This window comes from Trachypithecus francoisi, unplaced genomic scaffold, assembly GCF_009764315.1.
Source record: "Trachypithecus francoisi isolate TF-2019V2 unplaced genomic scaffold, Tfra_2.0 Lachesis_group3, whole genome shotgun sequence".
Lineage (NCBI taxonomy): Eukaryota > Metazoa > Chordata > Mammalia > Primates > Cercopithecidae > Trachypithecus > Trachypithecus francoisi.
In genome coordinates, this window is record NW_022681468.1 from 14,023,066 (window position 1) to 14,038,406 (window position 15,341).

Here is a 15,341-nt window from a genome sequence, read left to right on the forward strand (position 1 = left end):
CTTACACCAAACCCTGACCCAGTGATTCCCAGGTGATTGATTTATTAAGAAGTGCTGTGCGGGTAGAGATGTCGGGAAGGGGTTGGGGAAAACAGGACAGGCAAAGGGGAGAAGCCGAGCAAGCGTGGGATCTCAGCCCAAGTCCCAGACTCAGCCTGACCCCATGGAGAGCTGTGGGGAGGAAATTAGATCTCAGGTTTGGTTTTGTTTTCCTGGAGACAGAGTCTCACTCTGTCACGGGCTGGAGGGCAGTGGTGTGATCACAGCTCACTGCAGCCTCCACCTCTGGGCCCATACTATCCTCCCACCTCAGCCTTCTGAGTGGCTGGGACTACAGGCACGTGCCACTACACTCAGATAGCTTTTGTGTTTTTTGTAGTGATGGATTTTGATCATGTTGCCCAGGCTGGTCTCAAACTCCTGGGCTTAAGCAATCTGCCTGCCTCGGCCTCCCAAAGTGCTGGGATTATAGGTGTGAGTCACTGCACCTGGTTCGTATTTTTTCTGGACTCCAGGCAAGGGACCTACTGGGCATTCATATTCCTGCAGCAGTCAGTCAGCGGCTACCAGCCTCCCTGGAGAAGACCTGCAAAGACTGCTGAGTTGCAGTGTACTCAGCTGAAAACTGGGGCTCTGGAATTAAATAAGAAAGGGAGATGGAGGTTAGGTTAGGCGGTTCACAGGGTCTGCCACAGTCACCATCATTAGATGGTGTTTTGGAGATTCTGGTCACTAAACAAGACATAAAACAATCATAAAAGTTACAGCTCTCGGCCAGGCGCGGTGGCTCAAGCTTGTAATCCCAGCACTTTGGGAGGCCGAGACGGGCGGATCACGAGGTCAGGGGATCAAGACCATCCTGGCTAACACGGTGAAACCCCATCTCTACTAAAAAAATACAAAAAATTAGCCGGGCGTGGTGGCGGGCGCCTGTAGTCCCAGCTACTCGGGAAGCTGAGGCAGGAGAATGGCGTGAACCCGGGAGGCAGAGCTTGCAGTGAGCTGAGATCCGGCCACTGAACTCCAGCCTGGGCGACAGAGCAAGACTCCGTCTCAAAAAAAAAAAAAAAAAAAGTTACAGCTCTCACAAAGGAATAGACACAGTAACCTTATCTGAAGATAGTGTAACTTACAAGTCCAGTGAATCTCTGAGGGGAGGGACCTCTTTAGAAAGATACTGCAGAATCTCTGGGGAACAGATGATTGGAAAATGTTGACTGAAGGAGATAAGAGAAAGTGGGAATACTGAGCAAATGAAATGAGATAACAATAAAGTTCTGTGTTTTTAAATTTAAAATGTTTACCTTTATTTAAATTTTATCTTTTAAATAAAGATAAAAATACAGTTTTTAAACGCTGGAAAAACCGGTCGTGGTGGCGCATTCCTGTAGTTCCAGCTACTCAGGAGGCTGATGCAGGATCGTTTCAGCTCAGGAATTTGGGGCTGTAGTGAGCCGTGATTGCCCCACTGCACTCCTGCCTGGGTGACAGAGTGAGACCCTGTCTCTTAAAACAATGTTGAAAAAAAGAAATGAGCATAACCTAATATGAAAATATAAAAAGACAATAATTAAGGTGATGTAGTAGTGGTGTGTGGGATTAAACAGATAAACGGCCATGGTGGCATCACTGAGGCAGACTCTAATGGATGGTTTGCAGCTGTAAGGGATCCTATGGAGACACCTGAAGAGAGGCAAAGCAAAAAAAAAAAAAAAAGAAGAGGCACAGATGTAGAACTTTCAAGAACACTACACTTGGAGTCAGGAGACCTGGGCTGAAATCCTGGGGACCAGCTGGGGACCCTGAGATGTCAGGTACATGACATGTACATTACATCATGTACGTGTACATTACATGGCATGACATGATGTAATGTATCTGAGCCTTGATTTTCCCTCCGTATAATAGAGACACTCACATCTGACTGTTGGAAGATGATCAAAGAACTTTTAATGGTAAAAAAGAAAAAATAATACTCATGACAAATGACAAGTATTTTGGAGTAAGGTTCTGAATTTGCGAGGTTAAGAAAAGCCAAACTTCTTATTACCAGCAGATAGTAAATGGACTTTTCTTTTCATTCATTCATTCTTTGTTTTTGGTGGGGCACAGGGTCTTGCTCTGTCACCCAGACTGGAGTGCTGTATACAACCATGGCTCACTGCAGCCTTGACCTCCTGAGCTGAAGCAATCCTCCCCGCTCAGCATCCCGAGTAGCTGGGACCACAGGTGGGAACCACCATGCTAGGCTAATTTTTAAATTTTTTGTTTAGACAAGGTCTTGCTATGCTGCCCAGGCTGGTCTTGAATTCCTGGCCTCAAGCAGTCCTCCAGCCTCAGCCTCCCAAAGTGCTGGGATTACATATGTGAGCTACCATGCCTGGCCAACAGTAGACTTTACTGAAACCCCATCTGAAAATCCATATCTTTTAAATTTTGTATATAGTTCATTTACCTTTATTGTGATTAGTCATAGTTTGGATTTGTATCTAACTCCTTATTTCAGGTTTTCCATTTATCTGGCTATTTCATCTTTTTCCTTCTTTAATGTTGTATATTGGATTGATCAGGTTTTCTTAATTCCTCTTTGTTCCACTACCAGTATAAAGTCATGCATTCTAATTTTCTTCATTAGTGGTTACTCTTAAAATTTTACATGTTATTGTTAACCAGAGTTTTTATGCTTAAACGTCTCCAAATTAATCATAGTTATTATTGTGGTTCCCCATAGTGAATATTTATTTAAATTTATCCATGTTGACCAATTTATTTGATCAAGATTTCTTTGAATAACTAATTCCTTCCTTGAGATCAGGTTTTTTTCTCTAGCACGTTCTTTAGTAGTGCTTAACATGGATTAGTGATGGTGACTCTCTCAGTCTTTATATCACCCTCTTTTTTTTTTTTTTTTTTTTCTGTTTTGAGATGGAGTCTTGCTCTGTTGCCCAACCTGGAATACAGTGATATGATCTCGGCTCAGTGCAACCTCCATCTTCCAGGCTCAAGAGATTCTCCTGCCTCAGCCTCCCGAGTAGCTAGCATTACAGGTGCCCACCACCATGCCTGGCTAATTTTTGTATTTTTAGTGGAGATGGGGTTTCACCATGTTGGCCAGGTTGGTCTCGAACTCCTGACCTCAGGGGATTCACGCACCTCGGCCTCCCAAAGTCACCCTCATTTTTGAATTGATGCATATGCTGGCTGGTAGTTATGTCCTCCAGCACTTCAAAATCTGATTAAAATATTACTCCATTATCCTCTGGATTCCATTGCTATGACTGAGAGTTTGTTGTTCCTTTGTAGACAATTTGTCTTTTCTGAGTCTTTAAGATCTCTTCTACTTTAGGGATGTAAAGTTTCTCTAAACTATATCTAATTGTGGAATCATTTATTTTTATCCTGTTCAAGACTCATTGTGCTTCTTCAACTCCAGGTTTTATATCCTTCCTCTATAAATAATGGCTGGGAATTTTCCCCAGTACAAGGAAAATTCCCAGCCAGAACTTCTTCCAATATTACCTTATTCCTGTTTCTGTATTTTAGTCTTCTCATTTTATCCCCCAGGCCTCTGAATTTTTCCTTCATATTCTCTATCTCTTTAACTTGTTCATGTTTTAGCTTCTCTTTATGTCAAGTTTCTATTCCTCTTGTACAGAGATGAGCACCCTCCCTGCCCACCAACTGCTTTTCTGAGTCACCCTTGACTCAGGGCGAGGATCTCCCAAGCCCAGCCCCAGAAAGGACCAGTGGCTCCCAAGGCCCCAGATGCTGGTGTTGAGCTGCTCGGGGTGGTGGGAAGACTCAGAAGCAGGAGATGAGTGCTCCTTTTTCCAGGCTGCGTCAACCCTGGGCCTACAGGCGTGAGCAGAGGGCTCAGAGGTCCCAGCCACATCGGAGACCTGAAGGGAGGAGATGCTCCCCTGGAGCCTTGACAGAGGCCACCTGGGTCCCCTTCCTCCTACACCAGGGAAAGCTCCAGAGCCCCTTTGCCATGGCCCAGAGTGAAGCACAGACTATGACCACACATCCTGGTTCCCCTTCACTGGCTCCAAAATCAGGGCCAGGCTCCAGGCGTGTTTGCCTCTCCACTGTTCTTCTCCACCTCCCTGCGCCTACCTCACCCTTCATCTTAAAATAAGGCTGACCTTATCTCAGCCATCATGGTATGATGGAGTGTTTTACTGTGCTCTGGGCTCTGTGCAAAGAGTGAGGTGGGAGCTGTCTGCCTTATTTTACTTACGGGAAGACTCAGAGAGGTTGGGCTATTTGCTCACGTTTACACAGCAGACAAGTGGCAGGGTCGGGATTTAGAACCATGTACCTAACCACTGGACAAATGGCCCCTGAGGATACCAGGCCAGAGGAGGGAAAGGAGCCTCCCGCAGCTGGTGAGGGCAGAGACAGAACTCGAATCCAAGTCTCCCTACCCCCCTATTTGTGTGTTGCAGGTAATCGAGCCAATTCAATGGAGGCAGAGCCCGCTTTATGCAACTCTGCTGTGACCCAATCCTTCCCCATGGGGCAAAACCAGAAGGTGGCTCTTCAAGCTGCTGAAGCATCCCTGTCCCTGCAGGTTTTGTTAAATAGCAGCTCCCCCTAGTGCACTGAAAAATGACAGAATTGATTATCTGAGAGGGGAAAAGAGCGGAGAGAGAAGGGGAGATGTGAGGGGAGAGAAGGAATGAAGAAAATGAAAGGAAAGAGAAGGAAAAAAAAAAAAGCTGTGAATTGTTCACAGGGAGCTCTGCTGCTGCCATCTCTGGAGGTATTGAAGAAGAGAACCAGCATTCACTTGGGCCTTGGGAACAAATGTTCCAGTCAATGTGAATGGGAGGCAGGTGGATCTAAACCTTATTGGGAAATCTGCAATCCAGGTGGGCTTCCCAAGCCCCATTCCTGAGCGCCCTGTTAAGGGTCCAGTGGTGGTTGTGCAGGGAGCTGGGGCCTCCTTGTACTGGGTAGACCCATTGTCTTTGGTTATTGGGTTGGAGAGGCTGGGCTGAGTTTGTTGCTGCTAAGCAGAGATGTCCCTGGAGGCCATATTACTCACTGATTCTAGAAAGCAGCCCCATAGAAGAGCCTTGAGACCTCATGGTCCATCTCCCTTACTCCCTTCCCCATGTAACAGACAAAAACACTGTGTTCAGACCGGGTGTGGTGGCTCACGCCTTAATCCCAGCACTTTGGGAGGCCTAGGCAGGTGGATCACCTGAGGTCAGGAGTTCGAGACCAGGCTGGCCAACATGGTGAAACCTCGTCTCTACTAAAAATATTTTTTTAAATGGGTGTGGTGGTAGGCACCTGTAATCCCAGCTACTCAGGCAGGAGAATCGCTTGGACCTGGGAGGTAGAGGTTTCTGTGAGCTGAGATTGCGCCATTGCACTCCAGCCTGGGTGATAAGAGTAAAACTCCATCTCAAAAACCAAAAAATGTGAACCAAAAAAACCCCACTGTTCCACCCCAAATGGCATATACAGTGGGTCAGTAACAGAGCCGGTCTGTTGACTCCCATCCCTAGTGTCCCTGACTCTTTTCCAAACCCTCTTTAAGGGAAATTCACACTGATTAACAATCTTCTCGGCACGCTTTCTCTTTGTGTTGTCAAAACAGCTCTCAGACTGACTACTAGTTTGCAGGAAATACAAGGGACAAGGAAGGCTAAATGATACTATAAAAATGCAAACAGCAAAATGCAAAGAACTCTACAGGACAAATGACCCAGTTTCATCCAGAACTGTATTGCAAGAGAAGAAGTGAGGGAAGGATAACAAACAGATTAATAGAGATTAAGAGACATGCTATCTCAGACTATGTGAACTGCAATAACAAAATTCCTGAGACTAGGTACATTGTAAACAACCAAAATTTGTTTTCTCACAGTTCTGGAGACTGGGAAGTCCAAGATCCAGGCACTGGCAGGTTTGGTGTCTGGTGAGGGCTGCTCTCTGCTTCCAAGTGGCACCTTCTTGCTGTATCCTCCAGGGAGGACAAAGGCTGTGTTCTCACAGGCAGACGCTGGAAGAGTAAAAAGAATGAACATTAGTTCCCTCCAGTTTTTTAATGAGGTCATTAATCCCATTCATGAAGGCAGAGCCCTCCTGACTTAATCACTTCCTAAGGGCTCCACTGTTAAATACTATCACACTGGAGCTGGCCACAGTGGCTCACGACCATAATCCCAGCACTTTGGGAGGCTGAGGCAGGTGAATGGCTCAAGATTAGGAGCTCAAGACTGGCCTGGGCAACACAATGAGGCCTCTGTCTGTACAAAAAATAAAAATAAAATTTAAAAAGTTAGCTAGGTGTGGTGGTGCTTGCCTATGATCTCAGCTACTTGGGAGGCTGAGGTGGGAGGATCACTTGAGTTCAGGAGGTTGAGGCTGCAGTGAGCCATGATTGTACCACCATGCTCTGGCCTGGGTGACAGAGCAATACTCTGTCTCAATAAGTAAATAAATACATAATTATACATAAATACTATCACACTGGAAAGTTTGAATTCAACATATGAATTTGGAGGACATATTCCATCCACAGCACATGCCAACCAAATGCAAATATGAGCCTTGTTGGGATAATTTGAACAAAGCAACTATAGAAAAATAAGGACATTTAAACATTGAGTAGATATTTCCATGCTACTATTAAGTCATCGTTATTTTTTAGGTGCAATCCATTATTAGGATGATGTTCAAAACAAGGGGTTCGTTATCTTCTGCAGACACAAACTGAAGTGTCTGCATGTCTACAGAGGAAAATCTATGATGTCTGGAGTTTGTCCCCTAATAATCTGGAGGGAGTGTAGTAATGGGGGATTGGATGAGTCCAGGGGTGATGAGTATCACCTGGCGGCTCATCATCCTATTTTCTCTCATTTTATGTATTTACATTTTCCTTCGTTAGAAAAAAATTAAGACATGGAAAAACTGTGATGAGGAAGAGCCAAGCCCGGAATATTGACATTTATTTTGCTTATATTTTCCTTTCTATGACTGCACAAAAGAGTGATAAATGATTTAAAAAAAATTTACACACAAAATAACAATGGTCAGCAACAAGACAGCATGATGTCCTGGTGGCCTCGGCAGGATTCTTCCTCTGTTGTTGTCTTTGTGTCTGTGAGCCTTGGCATTTTCCATCTTTCCAGGGAGGAAACGAGCTCTGCTACATGCAGGGGCTTATCCAGGTTCAGCAGGTGAACCCTTCTGCATCCTGAGCTCTGTGGGGCCCCCCCAGTGTGCCCTGGGAGTTTTCCATTGCACCACAGTCCCTTCTCCCGGGACACAGAGCAGGCCTCAGATGCCAGGAACCCGCTGGAGCGGACGTTGATCAATAGCAACCTTGGAGGCTGTGGACTGCTGCTGACGCTCAGCAGGTGGCCTCTTGGAAACAAAACTCGGGTTGGCAGCGGGTCAGATCCCGCAGGAAATGTCGAACCCAAACAGGAATAACTCTCTGTACTCCCTGGAGTTTGGAAGGACAGATGGGGTGTCCTTGCTCAGACCGGACAACTGTACTATTTCAAAATCTCGGCCAAGCGGCTGATCCAAGGGGACAGGACCGGGAGGATCCAGGCGGACAGCAGGTCATCGCTTTCTCCAGGTCAAGGGTTGCTTGTGGAAGGTCATGTCTGGTGACTAAAGTGCTGGTGCTGGTATAAATCCAGGAGAGAAACAGGGACAAAGGACACCACCAGGCAATGCACAAAAGGAAATATACAAAAGAGCAGTTCACACCAGAAGAAATATTCAGCTTTGCCAGAAGTAAAATAAATGAAAACAACAACAGGACACATTTGGGCCTTTTAAATTGACAAACGTATTAAAAATTTATAATGCTCCAGATGAAAAGGGACTAAAAAGATATAACACCTAAACGCAATGTGGGATCCTGCATTTGGATTGGGGTAGGGGGGAAGTAGAGAGGGCGTAATTGAAAATGTTGGTAAAATTTAAATGTGGATTGTGGATTAGAAAATAGTAGTAACTTCTGATCTCAAGTGATCCACCCGTCTCGGCCTCCCAAAGTGCTGAGATTAACATGGTGAAACCCCGTCTCTACTAAAAATACAAAATTAGCTGGGCGTGGTGGTGGGCACCTGTAATCCCATTTACTCAGGAGACTGAGGCAGGAGAATTGCTTGAACCTGGGAGGCGGAGGTTGCAGTGAGCCAAGATTGCGCCGCTGCACTCCAGCCTGGGAGACAGAGTGAGACTTTGCCTCAAAAAAAAAAAAAAAAGAAAAAGTAGTAATTGCACCAAGGTTGAATTTACTGATTTTTATAATTGTACAGTGGTTATGTAAGACATTGTTAGGAAATGCACACTGAAACAACCAGGGATAAAGCACTGTGATGTTTGCAACTTACTCTTAAATAGTCCAGAAAGGAAAAGAAAGAGGATGGATGGGTTTGGGAGGGAGGGAGAAGGAGGAGGAGAGCAAATGGGGCAACTGTTGGCACTTGGTGAATCTAGGTAACAGGGGAGGTCCTTGTTCTCTTGCAATCTTTCTGTAAATTTGAAATTATATCCAAAAGGTTTTTAAAAAGCTTATAGTGCTCAGTGCTGGCAGAAGTGCAGGGAAATGAAAACTCTTGTCCTTGGAGTGTAAGAAGAGGAAACTGGCACCTGTGTGCTAGAAGAGAATTAGGCAATGAATAGCAAAGCTTTTGACCCAGAAATTCCACTTCTAGATATTTAGCCTGGAGAAATAAGTATACAGTGGTAAAGAAAATAGTGGAATATTGTTCAGTCTTAGAAAGAAGGAAGTTCTGACACGGGGTACAACATGAATGAAGCTGAGGACATCATGCAGAGTGAAATGAGCCCGTCGCAAAAGGACAAATGCAGTGCGATTCATTCCACTTACATGAGACATCTAAAGTGGCCAAATTCATAGCGATGGAAAGTAGAACGATGGCTACCAGGGCCTGAGGGTGAAGGGAATGGGAGCTGCTGTTTAGTGGGTATAGAGTTTCAGTTTTACAAGACAAAGAGTTCTGGCAATGGTTGTACAACATTATAAATGTATTTAATACCAGTGAAATGTCCAGTTAAAATGGTTAAGATGGTACATTTTATGTTATGTGTATTTTACCACAATAATAAAATTGGAAAAAAAAAAAAGAGAGAGAACGAACCATAAATGTGCACAAAGATCGAGCCACAGAGATTTTCACCAAAGCACTGACTGTTCCATAATAGACTGGTGAAATAAATGATGGTAGGTTCACAGAATAAAACACTGTGTAACCATTTGAATGGTATTGTGACACAATATTTAATCACATGGGAAAGTGTTCATAATACATTCAGTGGGGGGGAAAAAGGTTCCAAGACATTATGTTCAGTACTCTGTCAGTGTGTGTGTGTGTGTGTGTGTGTGCATGTGTGTGGGTTGTTGTGGGGGGTCCATTTTCAGCTCCTTGAGGTCAGGAACCAAATCTTATTCATTATCATATTCCCAGTACCTAGGACAATGCCTAATATCCAGGAGGTGCTAATAAGTGTTGTTTAATCAATGAGCAAAGAGCCATAGAAAATAGGACCAGAGAACATACTTCAAAAAGTCCACAGCTGTATTTCTGAATGGTGTAAATGCAGGCGATCTTAATTTTCTTCTTTGTGTTTATATGTGAGCTCTGACTGTCCTACATAGAACACTGATCAGTTTCGCAGTGAATTATTTAAAACAATAAATGAAATTATTTAAAGCAATCGGGAATTTTTAAAGCAATAAATGCAATTACTTAAAACAATAGTAAATTATTTAAAACAATAAATGCAAAGCAGGAAAGCAGCCTTAATCTCAGCGCCCTTGGGTACAGGATCTCTCTGGCATAGGGTTCAAAGTCACCATAGACCACTGGAAATTACTCCAGCCAATTCTCCGAGTGCATTAGTATTCCCAAAGCCCACTCACCCCAGGTGGAAGGGGACAGTCATTGGCTCTCTCCTTGGCCTCTGCTTTCTCCCCTGGAGCACCCAGGACAGGGCCTGTGTCATCAGCCCCTCCCCTCCAAGCAGCCATGGGTCCAGGGAGATGTGACAGAGATGGGGAGAAAATGAGGATTGTCTCCATCGGACAGACGCGGTGGCTGATGTCATGAGGCTGAAACCCCAGTGGAGCTGGGGGGTTGTGGGGTGCTGTGGCAGGTTTTCCTTATATCTATGCCCCCATTCCCATGGCTGATATCCAAGAATCCCTCCCCAGCCCTGCTGTGACACTGCCTGATCCCAACCGCCTGAGAACTGACCTGCCCAGGAGGTGAGACTCACAAGTGTCTGCTGTCCTGTGAGCGCTCCTGGAGAGCGCAGTTTCCTGCCAGGATTATAAACGGCTGCTCTCCAGCCCTGGTCCAGACTGTCACTTCTCTGACCCAGGGAATGATCCATAGCTGACCCACTCTCCCAGTGCAAGAGCGGGGCCAGATCCGCTGGGAAGACACCCGGCCTATGGAACGCTCATCACAGGACAGCTGTTGACACTACCCAGGGCTTGTTTTTAATGAAAAGCAAAATGAAGATTAAAAAAAAAATAGACTTTATGTTTGGGGCAATTTTAGGTTTACGTAAAAATTGAGCAGAAAGTACTGAGTTCCCAAATGCCCACTAACCACCCCCTACTTCCCTTGTTAACAGCTCACATTGGTGTTATACATTTGCTACAGTTGATGAGCCAATATTGTTACATAATTATTACTTAAAGCCCATAGTTTACAGATTTCTTGCTCTTCTTTTAATCATGGTAAAATATACGTAACATAAATTTTTGCCATTTTAACCATTTTTAATTGTACCATTCAGTGACATTAAGTATATTCGCACTGTTGTGCAACCAGCACCAGGATCCATCTCCCAGACTGGAACTCTGTATCCATTAAACAAGTTCCCACCGGCTTCACTCTAGGTGTACATTCTGCAGGTTTGGACACATGCATAATGACTTGTAGCTACCATTACAGTATCATACGGAGTAGTTTCACTGCCTTAAAAATTCTCCTATTCATTCCTCCTTTCTCCTGCCCAAACCTCTGGCAACCTGACCTTTTTTTTTTTTTTTTTTTTTTTTTTTGAGATTGAGACAGAGTCTTGCTCTGTCACCCAGGCTGGAGTGCAGCGTGAGGATCTTGGCTCACTGCAACTTCCGCCTCTCGGGTTCAAGCAATTCTCTTGTCTCAGCCTCCCGAGTAGCTGGGATTACAGGTGCCCGCCACCATGCCTGGCTAATATTTTGTATTTTTAGTAGAGATGGGGTTTGGCCATGTTGGCCAAGGCTGGTCTCAAACTCCTGACCTCAGGTGATCCACCCACCCACCTCGGCCTGCCAAGCAACCTGATCTTTTAACTGTCTCTATAGCTTTGCCCTTTCCAGAATGTCATATAGTTGGAATCATACAATATGCAGTCTGCTCAGGTTGACTTCTTTCACTTAGCAATATGTACTTAAGGCTCCTTTACGTTGTCTCATGGCTTGATAGGTACATATCTGATATGGTTTGGCTGTGTCCCCACACAAATCTCACCTTGAATTGTAATAATCCCCACGTGTCAAGGGCGGGGCCGGGTGGAGATAACTGAATCACGGGAAAGGGTTTTTCCCATGCTGTTCTCAGGGTAGTGAGTAAGTCCCATGAGATCCGATGGTTTTATAAACGGGAGTCCCCCTGCACAAGCTCTCTTGCCCACCACCATGTAAGATGTCCCTTTGCTCCTCCTTCATCTTCTGTCATGATTGTAAGGTGTCCCCAGCCATGTGGAACTGTGAGTTCATTAAACCTCTTTCCTTTATAAATTACCCACTCTCAGTTATGTCTTTATTAGCAGCATGAGAACGGACTAATACAATTTATTTTTAGCATTCAATAATATTTCATCGTCTGGATATGCCAGTTTGTTTATTCAAAAATGAGAAATTTTTTATGATAAAGAATGATGTTAATTTTTAGAAAAAGAAAATCTAAGAAGGGAAAAAACCAATCCTCTGTCATTCTACCTCTTAAAGACCGTACTGTTAATACTCTGCTATATTTCCTTTTAGTGTGTGTATGTGCACACACACATGTGTATGCATGAATGTGTGGACATCATTTTGGCTTGACTTATAGCTACAGTCACATGGTAGAGAAAATGTTTGACTCTTTTTTTCATTAATTATCACTTGAACTCTCTTCATATTGTAAATTCTTCATAAGCATTTTTTTCTCATACTGTTTTTTTTTTTTTTTTTTGAGACAGAGTTTTGTTCTTGTTGCGCAGGCTGGAGTGCAATGGCACGATCTCGGCTCACCACAACCTGGGTTCAAGCAATTCTCCTGCCTCAGCCTCCCAAGTAGCTGGGATTATAGGCATGTGCTACCATGCCCAGCTAATTTTTTTGTATTTTTAGTAGAGATGGGGTTTCTCCACGTTGGTCAGGCTGGTCTCGAACTCCCAACCTCAGGTGATCCGCCCACCTCGGTCTCCCAAAGCACTGGGATTACAGGCGTGAGCCGCTGCGCCTGGCCTTGTGCATTGTTTTAAATGTCTGCAGTGATTTCCTTTGAGTGGGGATATCACAATTTTTTTTTTTTTTTTTAAGACAGGGTCTCTCTCTATCGCCTAGGTTGGAGTGCAGTGGCTCGATCTGGGCTCACTGCAAGCTCTGCTTCCTGGGTTCACGCCATTCTCCTGCCTCAGCCTCCTAAGTAGCTAGGACTACAGGTGCCTGCCACCGCGCCCAGCTAATTATTTTTGTATTGTTAGTAGAGATGGGGTTTTACCATATTAGCCAGGATGATCTCCATCTCCTGACCTCGTGATCTGCCCACCTCGGCCTCCCAAAGTGCTGGGATTACAGGTGTGAGCCACCGCGCCTGGCAGATATCACAATTTCTTAACTATGCCTCTGTTTCTGGACTTTGGGGCTGTTTTCAATTTTGTGCTAATATAAATAAGTTTATCCTGAGTTCTTGGTCCTTAACTAGTTGTATAGATCCCCTGGCTCCACCCATCCATTTGCTAGGAAATGGAGTAGCTGAGACAGAGAGCGTGAACGTTTTTAAGACATCCCCAAGATTTCTTTCTTTTATAATGCATTTTTTATTGTGGTGGAAAACACATAACATAAAAGTTACCATGGTAAACACATAACATCGCAATTACCACTGCGCCCAGCCTCCAGAACTTTTTCATCTCGCAAAACTGAAATTCCATATCCTTTAAAACAGCAATTCCTTGGCTGGGCGCAGTGGCTCATGCCTATACTCCCAGCACTTTGGGAGGCCGAGGCGGGCGGATTACGAGGTCAAGAGATTGAGACCATCCTGGCCAACATAGTGAAACCCCGTCTCTGCTAAAATACAAAAATTAGCTGGGCATGGTGGCAGGCGCCTGTAGTCCCAGCTACTCAGGAGGCTGAGGTAGGAGAATGGCGTGAACCTGGGAGGCAGAGGTTGCAGTGAGCCAAGATCGTGCCACTGCACTCCAGCCTGGGCGACAGAGCGAGACTCCATCTCAAAACAACAATAACAACAACAAAAAAAACCCAAAAACAAAAAAAACCAAACCAGCAACTCCTCTTTCCCCCCACTCCCCCAGCCCCTGGAAATCACCATTCTACTTTTTGTTTCTATGCGTTTGACTATTCTAGGTACCTCATATAAGTGGAATCAGATTGCCTTCCACTTAGTGTTTGTTATTTTGTGGCCGGCTTATTTCATTTAGCAAAATATCCCCAAAGTTCATTCATGTTGAAGTATGTGACAGGATTTCTTTGCTTTTCAAAGCTGAATACTATTTCTGCTGTGGTCTGAATATTTTTGTACACCCCACCTCTGCCAAACAAAAATTCACATGTTGACACCTGATCATGAACGTGATAGTATCAGGAAACAGAGCCCTGGGGAAGTGATTAGGACATGGGGGCAGAGCCGTCATGAATGGGATAGTGGCCTTTATTAAAGCAACCCTAGAGAGACTCCTCACGCCTTCCAACATGTGAGGATACGGGAGGAAGATGCCATCTATGAACCAGGAAGTGGGCCATCATCAGACAGCTCTTTTACCCACCACCATGCTGGCACCTTGATCTCAGACTCCCCAGCCCCCAGAACTGTGATAAATAAACTTCTGTTGTTTATAAGGCACCTAATCTAAGATACTTTGTTCTAGCAACCTGAATGGATTAAGACAATTCCATTGTATGTATATACCACATGTTGTTTACCCACTCATCCATCAATGGACATGTGTATTTCTACTTTTTTTTTTAGATAGAGTCTCACGCTGTTGCCAGGCTGGAGTGCGGCGGTGCAATCTCAGCTCACTGCAACCTCTGACCCCTAGGTTCAAGTGATTCTTCTGACTCAGCCTCCTGAGTAGCTGGGATTATAGGCGTGCCATCATGTGTGGCTAATTTTTGTATTTTTAGTAGAGATGGGGTTTCACCAGATTGGCCAGGCTGGTCTTGAACTCCTGGCCTCAAGTGATCCACTCACCTTGTGCTGGGATCCACTCCCAAAGTGCTGGGATTCCAGGTGTGAGCCACTGTGCCCGGCCATCTATCTCTTGACTAGTGTAAATGATGCTGCTATGCACATGGGTGTACAATATCTGCTAGAGTCCCTGCTTTCAATTTTTTAAAATATATATCCAGAATTGAGGCTGATGTGTTAGTCCATTTATGCTGCTATAACAAAATACCTAAGACTAGGTCATTTATAAACAACAGACATTTATTTTCTCACAGCTCTGGAGGCTGGGAAGTCCAAAGGCAAGGTGCTGGCAGGTTCAGTGTCCAAGTGAGGGCTGCTCTCTGCTTCCAAGATGGTGCCTTCTTGCTGGATTCTCACATGTGGAAGAGAGCAAAAAGGCACAAATACTGCATTCTCACATGGCAGAGGAGATGGAAAGGCGCAGCAGTTCCCTGGAGCCTCTTTTATAAGGCCATTAACCCCATTCATGAGTGCTCTGCCTCCATGACTTTATAACTCCCCAGAAGGCCTCATCTCTTAACACCACCACAGTGGGGACTAAGTTTCAACATGAATTTTGGAGAGACACAAACATTCACACCATAGAAGCTGGATCACATGGTAGTTCTATTTTTAATTCTTTTTAAAAGAAACTTCATATACATATATATACACACACACACACATATATACACATGCATATAAAAATACACATACACATATATAAAATATATACACACACATATATATGTATGTGTATATATGTGTGTGTGTGTATATATATATATATTTTAAAGGCCTCGTTGCCCTGGACTTTCTGTCTCCTTCCTGTAAGCAGAACTCAGGACAGTGGCCCATCCTGCCCGCCTTGGCTTGCTGTGCTGTTAC